This window comes from Puma concolor, chromosome B2 (genome assembly GCF_028749965.1).
Source record: "Puma concolor isolate L17-30 chromosome B2, mPumCon1.1.hap2, whole genome shotgun sequence".
Lineage (NCBI taxonomy): Eukaryota > Metazoa > Chordata > Mammalia > Carnivora > Felidae > Puma > Puma concolor.
Window position 1 is genome coordinate 886,471 of NC_141671.1, and position 15,920 is coordinate 902,390.

Below are 15,920 nucleotides of genomic sequence, written 5' to 3' on the forward strand. Positions count from 1 at the left end.
GCAAATTTATTCAAGCAAATTATAGTTGAAAACTTCCCTATTCTGGGGAAGAACACAGACATCAAAATTCAAGAAACATAGAGAACTCTCATTAAACAACAAAGGTGACCATGATCAAGGCATATCATAGTCAAATTCACAAAATACATGCAAGGAAAGAATCCCAAAAGGAGCAACAGGGAAAAGTCCTTAACCTACAAGGAAAGAGAGATCAGGTTTGCAGAAGATATATCCACAGAAACTTGGCAAACCAGAAAGGAGTGGCAGGATATATTCAACATTCTGAATGGGAAAAATATGAAGCCAAGAACACTTTATATTTGCAAATATTTGCAAATCAATCAATATTATATAGCACATTAATAAAAGAAAGGATAAGAACCCTATGATCCTGTCAATAGATGCAGAAAAAGCATTTGACAAAACTACAGGATCTATTCTTTGGGAAAAAAAAAAAAACCTTAAAAAAGTAGGGATAGATGGGACATACCATAACATGATAAAGTCCATATACTAAAGATCCACAGCTAATATCATCCTCAATTGGGAAAAAAATAAGAGCTTTCCCCCTAATGTCAGGAAAAAGACAAGGATGTCCACTCTCATCATTACTATTTAACATAGCACTGAAAATCTTACCCCTAGCAACCAGATAACAAAAATAAATAAAAGGTATTCAAATCAGCAAGGAAAAGTCAAACTATTGCTATTTGCAGAGGACATGATACTCTGTAGAAAACCCAAAAGAGGGGCGCCTGGGTGGCGCAGTCGGTTAAGCCTCCGACTTCAGCCAGGTCACGATCTTGCGGTCCGTGAGTTCCAGCCCCGCGTCAGGCTCTGGGCTGATGGCTCGGAGCCTGGAGCCTGTTTCCGATGCTGTGTCTCCCTCTCTCTCTGACCCTCCCCCGTTCATGCTCTGTTTCTCTCTGTCCCAAAAATAAATAAAAAACGTTGAAAAAAAATTAAAAAAAAAAAAAAGAAAGAAAACCCAAAAGACATTGCCAAAATGTTGCTAGAACTAATACATGAATTCAGCGAAATCGCAGGATATGAAATCAACATACAGAAATCTGTAGCATTTTTATGTACCAATAATGAAGCAGCGGAAAAAAAGAAATCAATGATTCAAACCCAGTTGCCCTTGCACCAAAAACCATAAGATACCTAGGAATACATCTAACTAAAGAGGTAAATGTCTGTACTCTGAAAACCATAGAACACTTATGAAAGAAATTGAAAAGGACACAAAGAAATGGAATAGCATTCCATGTTCATGGAGTAGAAGAACAAACATTGTTAAAATGTCTATACTACCCCAAAGCAATCTACACTTTTAATGAAATCCCTATCAAAATAAAACCAGCCTTTTTTTTAATGTTTATTTTTTTTGAGACAGAGAGAGACAGAGAATGAACGGGGAGGAGCAGAGAGAGAGAGAGGGAGACACAGAATCTGGAGCAGGCTCCAGGCTCTGAGCTGTCAGCACAGAGCCCGACGCGGGGCTCAAACTCACGGACCGTGAGATCATGACCTGAGCCGAAGTCAGACGCTTAACCGACTGAGCCACCCAGGCACCCCTACAACCAGCATTTTTAATGCATCTAAAACAAACAATCCTAAAACTTGTAGGGAACCACAAAGAGCTTGAACAACCAAAGAATATTCTGAAAAAGAAAAACAAAACTAGAAGCACCACGATTTCAGATTTCAAGCTATATTACAAAGATGTAGTCATCAAAACAGTATGGTACTTACACAAATACAGACACATAGATCAATAGAACAGAATACAAAAGCCAGAAATGGACCCAGAATTGTATGGTCAACTAATCTTCAACAAATCAGGAAAGAATACCCAATGGAAAAAAGAGTCTCTTCAACAAATAATGTTGGGAAAACTGAACAGCAATATGAAAATAATGAAAATGGACCACCTGGTTACATCAGGCACAAAAATAAATTCCAAATTGATTAGGGACATAAATGTGACAGGAAAACATCAAAATCCTAGAAAAGAACATACCCAGCAACCTCTTTGACCTCCACCTCACTAACTTCTTACTCGACATGTCTCCAGAAGCAAGAGAAACAAAAGCAACAATGAACTATTGGGACCTCATCAAGATAAAAGCTTCTGCACAGAGAAGAAAACTTTCAACAAAACAAAGGCAGCATACAGAATGGGAGAAGATATTTGCAAATGACATATCTGATAAAGGGTTGATATCCAAAATCTATAAATAACTTATCAAACTCAACACCCAAAAAACAAATAATCCAGCTAAGAAATGGGCAGAATATATGAATATACACCTTTCTGAAAAGACATCCAGATGGCTAAGAGACACATGGTAAGCTGCTCAACATCACTCATCATCAGGGAAATATGAATCAAAACCCCAAAGAGATACCAACTCACACCTGTCAGAATAGCTAAAATTAACAACTCAGGAAGCAACGTATTTTAAATTTTGGTGAGGATGAAGAGAACCATCCTACACTGTTGTTGGTACTGCAGATCTAGAGTTTTAAAGTCTGTGTGCTTGACTAAAATAGAGCTGAAGATGCTGCCCTGCTTATGGAGTGAAGGCAGGCAAAGAATACCAGGGTAAAAGGCATAAAAAAAGTGATCTGAAGAACACATGAGGCACACAGTGGGGAGATGATTTGATCCCCTTGGAGAGCATCCCTGGTAGGCAATGTTCACAAGGACACCTCTCTGGGAACAGGGGAACTGTCTGGTGACATTTCTCTTCCCCACCCCTCAGCATAAACATGGAGCCACCTGTGGCAAGTAGCACAGTGCTAACATTGGCTGTCCCACTTGCTCACACCAATCCCTAGCTCCTGTTTCACCCACACTCTGTCAGGACTGCCCTTCTCAGTCAACTTTGCCTCAGTCCCAGTATGGTGGACCCCTACTCCAGAAAACCAGCCCAGGCCCCTCCCACACTATGTCTCTAAACCCTGGAGTTTTAAAGGTCAGCAGGCTTGGCTAGGATAAAGTCAAGAGGGCACTGCACTGCTCCTGGAGAGAAGGAAAACAACCTGAGGGAAGACAGCATGGAAATAGTGATCTAAACATCATCTGAGGCACACATTGGAGACATTATTCTCTATTCTAGGAATGCTGCCCTGAGAGGCAGCTTTCAGGAAGATGCCAGCACCATTTGCCTCCCCTGCTCCCCAGCATAAACACAGAGCCACCTGTGTGAAACAGCCTAGCACAGCACAGACACTGGCTGCCTAACTTGCCTCACCAACGCCCACTACCCTGTGGTCTGGCAGGATGGCCCTTTTCAGTTAAGCTTGTCTCAGCCCCAGAGTGACAAGCCCCCTCCCCCAGAAGACCAGCACAGACACCTGCCACACCACATCTCCCAGCCAGAGAGTTCTGCAGGACCTCAGTTCTGGTGGAGCTGGTGTCAGGTCTCATTTAATAAGCATACCAGAGAACACCAAGTTAAACTCACCACATTCAGGCCAGGGACCATGGGAGGCAAGGAAAGCCTCTACAGATGACTCACCTGAAGGATAGTGTAGCCAAAACACAGCAGTGGAACACATGCGGCCATCACTTTCGAGAGTAAGAGTCGTAACTGGTTTTTATAACACAGAGAAAAAGACAGAAACATAGACAAAATGCCAAGATGGAGGAATTCATCTCAAATGAAAGAACAAGATAATGTCATGGTCAGATTCTAAGTGAAACAGATGAAAGTAACATGACTAATGGAAAATTTAGAGCCACAATCATAAAGATACACACTGGGCTTGAGAAAAGAATGGAAGACATCACGGAGACCCTTACAACAGAGATAAAAGAGTTTAAAAAGACTCAATCAGAGATTAAGGATATAATAAACGAGATGGGAAACAGGCTTGATGAAATGAACAGAAGTTTGAAGAAGTAGATAAACAAGTGATATGGAAGACAAAATAATGTAAAATATTGAATCTGAACGAAACAGAGAAAGAATAATTACAGACCATGAGAACAGACATAGGGAACCCAAGGACTCCATCAAATGTGGTAACATCCATGTTACAGGAGACTCAGAAGACAGTGAAAAGGGGGCAGAAAATTTATTTCAAGATAGAATAGCTGGAAATTTCCCTAATCTGGGGAAGGAAACAGACATCCAAATGCAAGAGGCAAAACCAACAAAAGCAAGCCAATATACCTATACTCTAATTAAATTTAAAAAGAGTATAGTGATGAAGGAAAAATCTTAAAAGCAGCATGACAAAAGAATTCCTTAACTTACCAGGAAAAACCCATAAGGTTACCTGGAGATTTCTCAAGAGATATTTGGCAAGCCAGAGGGAGTGGCATGATATATTCAAAATCCTGAATGGGAAAAAATCTGCCACCAAGAATGATAGCAAGGCCATCATTCAGAATAGGAGAGATAGAATTTCCCAAACAAAAACTAAAGGGGTTTGTGACCATTAAACCAGCCCTGCATGAAATATGTAAAGGGGACTCTGAGTGCAAAGGAGAAACCAAGTGTGACGAAGGTGAGGAAGAATCAGAGAAAATCTCCAGAAGCAATGACAAAAGAAGTAATAAAATGGCAATAAGTAATTATCTATCAATAACTACTTTGAATGCATATGGAATAAAATGCTCCAATAAAAATCGGTTGTCAGAATGGATGAAAAAAAAAGGCTCATCTGTGCGTTACCTACAAAAGATTCATTTTAGACCTCAAGATAGATTGAATATGAGGGAGTGGAGAAACATCTATAATGCAAATGGAAGTCAAAAGAAAGCCATGGTAGCAATACTTATATGAGACAAACTAGACTCTTTTGATCTCGTATTGTTTTTATCGTGTTCTAGTATCAGGGGAGTACTGCCCTCATGGAATTTTTTAAAAATATGTATTCATTTTTGACAGTGAGCAAGACAGAGCATGAGTGGGGGGAGAGCCAGAGAGAGAGGGAGACATAGAATCTGAAGCAGGCTCCAGTCTCTGAGCTGTCAGCACAGGGCCCGACACAGGGCTGGAACTCATGGACTAGGAGCTCATGACCTGAGCTGAGGTCAGACGCTTAGCCGACTGAGCCACCCAGGCACCCCCCTCATGGAATAATTTTTAATCTTCTCCCTCTACTCCATTATTCATCAGATTTTGATGAAGACTGTCATTTTTTTAATGTTGGTAGAATTCACCAACGAAGCCACGGGTCCTGGGCTTTTCTGTGCTGGGATATTTTTGATTCCTAATTCAACTTTCATTCTTGTTATTGATGTAAGATTATTTCTTATTTCTTGGATTCAAGATCCATGATTAAATCTTGGTAACTTGTGTGTTTTTAGGAGTTACTGGGTTCTTTTCTAAATCATTTGAATCATATAAACATTTTAAATAATTATAAAAGTAAAAATACACACACAAAAATGTAACCAATAAAAAAATAATGGTTTATCAAGTTTGTGGCTTATCCACAGAAGAATTGGGATTTTTTTTTTAGTTTTTAAAGAAAATTTAATGTTTATTTATTTTTGAAAAGACACAGAGTGTGAGTGGGGGAGGGCAGAGAGAGGAGACAAAATCTGAAGCAGGCTCCAGGCTCTGAGCTGTCAGCACAGCGCCAAATGCGGGGCTCGAACACACAAACCATGAGATCATGACCTGAGTCAAAGTCAGATACTTAACCGACTGAGGCACCCAGATGCCCCCAGAAAGAAGAATTATTACAAATGATTGTAAACACAGTGATTGACTTACCTAAATGAGATAAATCTCAAAGGCAGAATTAACTGCAAAGAAATTTTACATTGCTTTTATGTTGCATTCAGTAATCACCATGTTTAAAGTAACAGTATTCCAAAAGTATAGTTTGGACATGGGTGGAGCTAGAGAGTATTATGCTAAGCAAAATAAGTCAGAAAAAGACAAATACCATATGATTTAACTTATATGTGCAATTTAAGAAACAAAACAAATGAAGTTTGAGGGAAAAAACAGAGAAGCAAACTAAGAAACAGACTCTTTTTTATTTATTTTTTTAGCGAGAGACAGATAAAGTGTGAGTTGGGGAGGGGCAGAGGGATAGGGAGAGTGAGAACCTCGAGCAGGCTCCATGCTCAGTGCAGAGCCCAACACAGTACTCAATCTGAGGACCATGAGATCATGACTTGAGCCGAAACGAAGAGTTGTACACTTAACCAACTGAGCTACCCAGGCGCCCCTACACTTAACTACAGAGAATATATACATAATATATATGTTAAGTCTACTACTTAACTACTACTGTAGACTTAACTACAGAGAATATATACATAATATAATACATTATATATATAATATATATTACATTATATTATATATATTATATATTAACTATTATATAATATATACAATTATAATATTATATATTATATTATATACATACATGAGTGTGTGTGTGTATATATATATACATATATATATATATATGTGTGTGTATATATATATACATATATATATATATATATATATATATATATATATATATATGCATATTTGCCGTCTGAATAACTTAGTTAAGAGTACTCAGGTGGGACCACATAACATACCCATTGCAACATAAAGTGGGAGGTTGGGGTTGTTGCATCCCAGCACAGGATGTCAGAGGTCTCAGAGGATGAGAAGAGGAATGTATGGGGCAAAGAGGCCATGGCTGTGAGACAGTCAGGGGTGCTAAAGACTGTGCAGGACAGGAGAGAAACTGAACAGGCAGACAGGATCGCAGGGGTCCCATGAAGTATCCTCACCTCAGTAACATGATAAAAGATTTTGCTTTAGGGGCGCCTGGGGGCCGCAGTCGGTTAAGCGTCTGACTTCAGCCAGGTCACGATCTCGCGGTCCGTGAGTTCGAGCCCCGCGTCAGGCTCTGGGCTGATGGCTCAGAGCCTGGAGCCTGTTTCCGATTCTGTGTCTCCCTCTCTCTCTGCCCCTCCCCCGTTCATGCTCTGTCTCTCTCTCTGTCCCAAAAATAAATAAACGTTGAGAAAAAAATTAAAAAAAAAATAAGATTTTGCTTTAAAAGCAGCAGCAGCAACAGAAAACTGGTTGCATAAGATTCTTCAGTAAGTACATATATTGAAGACAATGAGACCCAGATTTTGACTTTGCAATCAGAAGAATGAGTTTAAAATATGGAAATGGAGAAGACAAAAAAAAAAGCAAAGGAGAAAACAATAATGCACCTTGTATTGGGTTGGAATTGACTGAGTCAGAGTCAGAACAGATAGAAGATACAAACGCGAATAAGAATGTAGTAGACTGCATCACTGTATAGACATATGTATGTTTGCTTGTGTGTAGGTATACATATGTATATATATTCATTCCCTCGCTCTGTTTGCAGCTCCACCACATCCCAGCAGCAACGAGCATTTCTCTTACCAAGATCTCAGTTTGTAAATTACTTCCTCACAAAGCAGAGATCTTTACACAAATGACTAGGGCTGGGGTGAGGGAAGGCAGATGACCCTTGGAAATTCTTCTTTATGTCAGAAAGTAATGCTCAAAAGATGGGAACATAAGCAGCAAAACAGAAACTGGCTTCAGATGCTCCCAGTGATACAATCTTAGACAGTTTCCACATCAAAATAAACAACGATAGTCACAGCTTACAGCACACTAAATAAGACAGGAATTCATCAGTCTACACTGATATAAAAAATGAAAGTCACAGATTATACCTCACTAAGTAAAATAGGAATCCAGCAGTCTACACTAATATAAATAAAAAATGATAGTCACAGCTTACAGCTCATTAAGTAAAATAGGAGTCCATGAGTTCACACTAATATGAGTAGATGCCAACTGATAAATGTAGAAAGAATGAAGGATAGAATACAATTGGAAAAAATCACCATTTGGAACCCATAATAGATAATTCAAGCAAGAAATATAAACGGATGTTTAACAGGCGGTTGAGTTTGTTGAGCACTGGGATATTTACACATTCTGAAAGTACCTCCCCACAAAATACATATTGATTATTAAAGCTGATTAACTTTATATGCAGTAAAACATCAGATATCACTAACCAAGTGATTATGTTTTACATAAATAGTATAAAAATCAAACTTGTGTACAAGCTGCTACAATACACAGAAAGGAAACCAGCATCACAGTTGTGACGTTACTGACAAAAATGCATAACATGAATCTATTGAGAAAACATCAGACACACACAAATTGAAGGGGATACTACAAAACAAAGTGCTAGTCATCTTCTAAAGTGTCCAGGACATGAAAGTCAAGGAAGACAGTGGAATGTTCCAGAATGAAATTAAAAGAGATGTGACAATTAACTGTGGTCCATGCTCTTAATTTGGATCCAGTTATTAGGAGACATTAATAGGCAAAAAGTTGAGTAAGGTCTATGGATTAGTTGGCAGTAATGTACCCATGTTGATTTATTGGTGTGGGTGATTATGTGAGAGAATGCCTTTATGTCAGGAAATACATGTCAGCTGTTTGAGTGTGATGAGGGGGCAATTTATTCTCCAATAAATCAGGAAAACATAAAGCTCATTGATCTGTAGAAAAAAAATAAGGAAGGAAGGAGGAAAGGAAGGAAACAGAGAGAGAGAAAGCAAGTAAGTGAGCCAGCCAGCCAGCCATAAAAGGAGCCATTTTGAAGAGCTTTCAACTGGCCAAAGAGGAGGCATCTGAGCATCAGTAAAATAATGATTGAACCACAATAAGAGCATCAAATCTTGCCATTTGCAATGATATAGATAGAGCTACAGAGTATTATGCTAAGCAAAATAAGTCGGAGAAAGACAAATATATCATTTCACTCTTATAGGGAATTTAAGAGGAAAAAAAGATGAAAATGGTGGGGGGAAAAGAGTCAATCCAGAAAACAGAGTGTTAACTAAAGAAAATAAATGGAGGGTTGTTGGAGGGGAGGTAGACAGGAGGGTTGGATGCAATGGGTAATGGGAACTAAGGAGGACACTTGTGATGGTGAATTAAGGAGGACACTTATTTATAAATTCATGTTATAAATAAGTGATGAACCACTAAATTCTACTTCTGAAACCAATACTACACTATAAGTTAACTAACTGATTTAAATAAAAACTTGAAACATAAAAAAGGCACATAGATCAATGAATGGAACAGGATAAAAAACCAGAAATGAACCCACAACTATATAGTTAATCAACTTTCAATGAAACAGGAAAGAAAATTGAATGGACAAAAAGACAGTTTCTTCAACAAATGGTGCTGGGAAAACTGGGCATCAACAGGCAGAATGAAACTGGACCACTTTCTTACACCATACACAAAAATAAACCCCAAATGAAAAAAAAAGACCTGAATGTGAGACATGAAACCATCAAAATCTAAGAAGAAATCAGAGGCAGCAACGTCTTGGAAATCAACAATAGCAACTTCTTACTAGACACATCTCTGGAAGCAAGGGAAACAAAAGCAAAGATGAACTATTGTGACTTCATCAAGATAAAAACTTCTGCACAGTGAAGGAAACAACGAAACGAACATGCAACCTTCAGAATGGGAGAAGGTATTTACAAATGACATATTGGATAATGGGTTAGTATCCAAAATCTATAAAGGAAACTTACAACATTCAACTGTCAAAAAGCGAACAATCCAGTGAAGAAATGGAAGACATGAACAGACATTTTTCCAAAGAAGACATCCAGATGGCTAACAGACACATGAAAAGATGCTCAACATCACTCACTGAAGGGAAACACAAAATTACAATGAGACATAACTTCCCAGTGACAGAATGGCTAAAATTAATAACAGGAAATAACACCTGTCAGTGAAGATGAAGAAAGGAGAACTCTTACGCTGTTGGTAGAACTGCAAATGACTGCAGGCACTCTGGAAAGAGTATGGAGGTTCCTCAAAAAATTAAAAATGGAGACTTCTACAGTCCATCAAATATACTACTGGGTATCCACCCAAAGGATGTAAAAATGCAGATTCAAAGGGACACATGCACCCTGATGTTTAAAGCAGCATTATCAACTATAGCCAAATTATGGAAAGAGCCCAAATGCCCTTTGACCAATGAATTAGTGAATAAATATATCAATATATATAGAAATATTAGGCATAAAAAAGAATGAAATCTTGCCATTTACAATGATGTGAACAGAGCTAGAGTGCATTACACTAAACAGCATTCCAGTAAGAGAAAGACAAATACCGTATGATTTCACTCCTTTGTAGAATTTAGGAAATGAAACAGATGAACATGTGGGGGTAACAAAAAAAGACGGAATCAAACTATAAACAGACTCTTAACTACAGAGGACACACTGGGGGTTACTAGAGGGCAGTTGAGGGAGGGGAATGCATTAAATGAGTGATGGATATTAAGGAGGGTACTTGTGATGAATACCAGGAGCCATATGTAAATGATGTATCACTAAATTCTACACCTGAAACTATTAATACACTATAGGTTAACTAATGGGAATTATATATATATATATATAATTCAAATATATAATGTCAAATTGGTTTCCATACAACACCCCATACTCATCCCAACAGGTGCCCTCCTCAATGCCCATTGCCCACCCTCCCCTCCTTCCCACCCCCCAACAACCCTCAGTTTATTCTCAGTTTTTTAAGTCTCTTATTGTTTGCATCCTTCCCTCTCTGTAACATTTACCCCCCTTCCCCTCGCCATGGTCTTCTGTTAAGTTTCTCAGGATCCACGTGAGTGAAAACATATGGTATAGATCTTTCTCTGACTGACTTATTTCCCTTAGCATAATACTCTCCAGTTCCATCCACGTTGCTACGAATGGCCAGATTTCATTCGTTCCCATTGCCAAGTAGTATTCCGTTGTATATCTAAACCACATCTTCTTTATCCATTCGTCAGTTGATGAATATTTAGGTCCTTTCCATAATTTGGCTATTGTTGAAAGTGCTACTGTAAACATTGGGGTACAAGTGACGCTATGCATCAGCATCCCTGTATCCCTTGGGTAAATTCCCAGCAGTGCTATTTCTGGGTCATAGGGTAGATCTATTTTTAGTTTTTTGAGGAACTTCCACACTGTTTTCCAGACCGGCTGCACCAGATTGCATTCCCACCAACAGTGCAGGAGGGTTCCCATTTCTCCACATCCTCTCCAGAATCTGTAGTCTCCTGATTTGTTAATTTTACCCACTCTGATCAGCGTTAGGTGGTATCTCAGTGTGGTTTTGATTTGTATTTCCCTGATGAGGAGTGACGTTGAGCATCTTTTCATGTGCCTGTTGGCCATCTGGAGTTTTTCTTTAAAAAAGTGCCTATACACACACCTTCTTCCCATTTCCTCACTAGATTATTTGTTTTTTGGGTGTGGAGTTTAGTGAGTTCTTTATTGATTCTGCATACTAGCCCTTTATTCGATATTTCCTTTGCAAATATATTTTCCCATTCCATCAGTTGCCTTTTAGTTTTGTTGATTGTTTCCTTTTCAGTGCAGAAGATTTTATCTTCATGAGGTCTCAACAGTTAATTTTTGCTTTTAATTCTCTTGCCTTTAGAGATGTGTCGAGTAAGAAATTGCTGTGGCCAAGGTCAAAGAGGTTTTTTCCTGCTTTATCCTCTAGGGTTTTGATGGTTTCCTGTCACACATTCAGGTCCTTTATCCATTTTGAGTTTATTTTTTTGAATGGTGTAAGAAAGTGGTCTAGTTTCATTCTTCTGAATGTTGCTGTCCAGTTTCTCGCAACACCATTTATTAAAGAGACTGTCTTTTTTACATTGGATATTCTTTCCTGCTTAGTCAAAGATTAGTTGGCCATACATTTGTGGGTCCAATTCTGGAGTCTCTATCCTGTTCCATTTATCTGTGTGTCTGTTTTTGTGCCAATACCATACTGTCTTGATGATTAAAGCTTTGTAGTAGAGGCTAAAGTCTGGGACTGTGATGCCTCCGGCTTTGGTTTTCTTCTTCAATATTACTTCGAATATTCAGGGTCTTTTGTGGTTCCATACAAATTTTAGGATTGCATGTTCTAGCTTTGAGAAGAATGCTGGTGCAATTTTGATTAGGATTGCATTAAATGTGTAGATTTTTTTTGTGTGTAGTATTGACATTTTAACAATATTTATTCTTCCAATTCATGAGCACAGAATGTTTTTCCATTTTTTATATCTTCTTCAGTTTCCTTCATAAGCTATCTATAGTTTTCAGCATACAGATCTTTTACATCTTTGGTTAGGTTTATTCCCAGGTATTTTATGATTCTTGGTGCAACTGTGAATGGGATCAGTTTCTTTATTTTCCTTTCTGTTGCTTCATTATTAGTGTATAAGAATGCAACTGATTTCTGTACATTGATTTTGTACCCTGCAACTTTGCTGAATTCGTGTATCAGTTCTAGCAGACTTTTGGTGGAGTCTATCGGGTTCTCCATGTATATTATCATGTCATCTTCAAAAAGTGAAAGCTTGACTTCATCTTTGCCAATTTGGATGCCTTTGATTTCCTTTTGTTGTCTGATTGCTGATGTTAGAACTTCCAGCACTATGTTAAACAACAGTGGTGAGAGTGGATATCTCTGTCGTGTTCCTGATCTCAGGGAAAAAGCTCTCAGTTTTTCCCCGTTGAGGATGATATTAGCTGTGGGCTTTTCATCAATGGCTTTTATGATGTTTAAGTATGTTCCTTTTATCCTGACTATCTTGAGAGTTTTTATTAAGAAAGGATGCTGAATTTTGTCTAATGCTTTTTCTGCATCGATTGACAGGATCATATGGTTATCTTTTCTTTATTGATGTGATGTATCACATTGATTGATTTGCAAATGTTGAACCAGCCCTGCAGCCCAGGAATGAATCCCACTTGATCATGGTGAATAATACTTTTTATATGCTGTTGAATTCAATTGACTAGTATCTTATGAGAATGTTTGCATCCATATTCATCAGGGATATTGGCCTGTAGTTCTTTTTTCACTGGGTATCTGTCTGGTTTAGGAATCAAAGTAATGCTGGCTTCATAGAATGAGTCTGGAAGTTTTCCTTCACTTTCTAAATTTTGGAACAGCTTGAGAAGGATAGGTATTATCTCTGCTTTAAATGTCTGGTAGAATTTCCCTGGGAAGCCATCTGGTCCTGGACTCTTATTTGTTGGGAGATTTTTGATAACTGATTCAATTTCTTCACTGGTTATGGGTCTGTTCAAGTTTTCTATTTCTTCCTGTTTGAGTTTTGGAAGTGTGTGAGTGTGTAGGAAATTGTCGATTTCTTCCAGGTTGTCCAGTTTGTTGGCATATAATTTTTCATAGTATTCCCTGATAATTGCTTGTATTTCTGAACGATTTGGTTGTAATAATTCCATTTTCATTCATTATTGTATCTATTTGGGTCATCTCCCTTTTCTTTTTGAGAAGCCTGGCTAGAGGTTATCAATTTTGTTTATTTTTTTGAAAAACCAACTCTTGGTTTCATTGATCTGCTCTACAGGTTTTTTTAGATTCTATATTGTTTATTTCTGTTCTGATCTTTATTATTTCTCTTCTTCTGCTGGGTTTGGGGTATCTTTGCTTTTCTGCTTCTATTTCCTTTAGGTGTGCTGTTAGATTTTTGTATTTGGGATTTTTCTTGTTTCTTGAGATAGACCTGGAATGCAATGTATTTTCCTCTCAGGACTGTCTTCGCTGCATCTCAAAGTGTTTGGATTGTTGTAGTTTCATTTTCATTTGTTTCCATATATTTTTAAATTTCTTCTATAATTGCCTGGTTGACCCATTCATTCTTTAGTAGGGTGTTCTTTAACCCCCATGCTTTGGGAGGTTTTCCAGAATTTTTCCTGTGGTTGATTTCAAGTTTCATAGCATTGTGGTCTAAAATCATGGTATGATTTTAATTCTTTTATACTTCTGAAGGGCTATTTTGTGACCCAGTATGTGATCTATCTTGGAGAGTGTTCCATGTTCACTTGAGAAGAAAGTATATCCTGCTGCTTTGGGATGCAGAGTTCTAAATATATCTGTCAAGTCCATCTGATCCAATGTAGCATTCAGGGCCATTGTTTCTTTATCGATTCTCTGTCTAGATGATCTATCCGTTGTTGTAAGTGGAGTATTAAAATCCCCTGTAATTACCACATTCTTATCAATAAGGTTGCTTATGTTTGTGATTGTATTATGTATTTGGGGGCTCCCATATTCGGCACATAGACATTTATAATTGTTATTTCTTCTTGATGGATAGATCCTGTAATTATTATATAATGCCCTTCTTCATCTCCTGTTACTCTTATAACATCTAGTTTGTCAGAAACAAGGATGGCTACTCCAGCTTTCTTTTCACTTCCATTAGCATGATAGATAGTTCTCCATCCCCTCACTTTCAATCTGAAGGTGTCTTCAGGTCTAAAATGAGTCTCTTGTAGACAGCAAATATATGGGTCTTGTTTTTTTACCCATTCTGATACCCTATGTCTTTTTTTGGAGCATTTAGTCCATTTACATGCAGTGTTATTATTGAAAGATATGGGTTTAGAGTGTTTGTGATATTTGTAGGTTTCATGCTTTTAGTGGTGTCTCCAATACTTTGTGGTCTGTGCAACATTTCACCTACAGAGTCCCCCTTAGGATTTCTTGTAGGGCTGGTGTAGCGGTGATGAATTCTTTCATTTTTTGTTTGTTTGGGAAAAACTTTATCTCTCCTTGTATTCTGAATGACAGACTTGTTGGGTAAAAGATTCTTGGCTGCATTTTTTTTTTCTGTTCATCACATTGAAGATTTCCTGTCATTCCCTTCTGGCCTGTCAAGTTTCAGTAGATAGGTCTGCTACTACCCTTATGTGTCTACCTTTGTATGTTAAGGCCCATTTATCTCTAACTGATTTCAGAATTCTCTATCCATGTATTTTGCCAGTTTCACTATGATATGTCATGCAGAAGCTGGATTCAAGTTTCGTCAGAAGGGAGTTCTCTGTGCCTCTTGGATTTCAATGCCTGTTTCCTTCCCCAGATGGGGAAGATCTCAGCTATGATTTGTTCGAGTACACCTTCAGCCTCTTTCTCTCTCTCTTATTCTGCTGGAATTCCTAGGATACGGAGACTGTTCTGTTTGATTGCATCACTTAGTTCTATAATTTCCCGTCGTGCTCCCGGATTTTTTTATCTTTTTCTCAGCTTCCTCTTTTTCCATAATTGTATCATCTAATTCACCTAGTCACCCCTCTACCTCTTCACACGAACTGAGACCACCTCCATTTTACCTTGCACCTCATTTATAGCATTTTTAATTCATCCTGACTACTTTTTAGTCCCCTGATCTCTGTAGCAATAAATTATCTGCTGTCCTCTATGTTTTTTTCAAGCCCAGCATTAATTTTATGACTATTATTCTATATTCTTGTTCAGTTATATTGCTTAAATCGGTTTTGATCAATTCATTAGCTGTCACTACTTTCTGGAATTTCTTTTGAGAATTCTTCCGTTTCATCATTTGGGCTAGTTTTCTGTCCCTTATGCATTTTAAAGCTGTGAGCACTGCTCTATTAAAGGAGGGTCGTAAACTGTCCTGGTCCTGGCCCTTCAGGAGGTGTTTTTTTCAGAGATTATTATGTGCTGTCTGTTGTTGTGACTTTGGTTATTTTATTACCCCACTCATAGTGATATTTGGACCCTCCACCAGGTGTGCTTTGATTTGTTCCTCAGAGTAGCCCTATCTTTTCTCCAGCTTTCCCATTTTCTTCCTGGTAGATTCTGCCTCTTCCCCCCCCCCCCCCCCCCCAGTGTCTGGTGTTCAAAGTCCTTTGGCTTCTTCACCTCTTTGTTTGAGAGATGTGGGAAGTATGGATCCCCCTACTTCTCCACCATGTTGGCCCCTCACTAATGGGAATTTAAATAAAAACTAGAAACAAACAAAAAACTTGAAACAGAAAAAAATAGAACTACTCTACA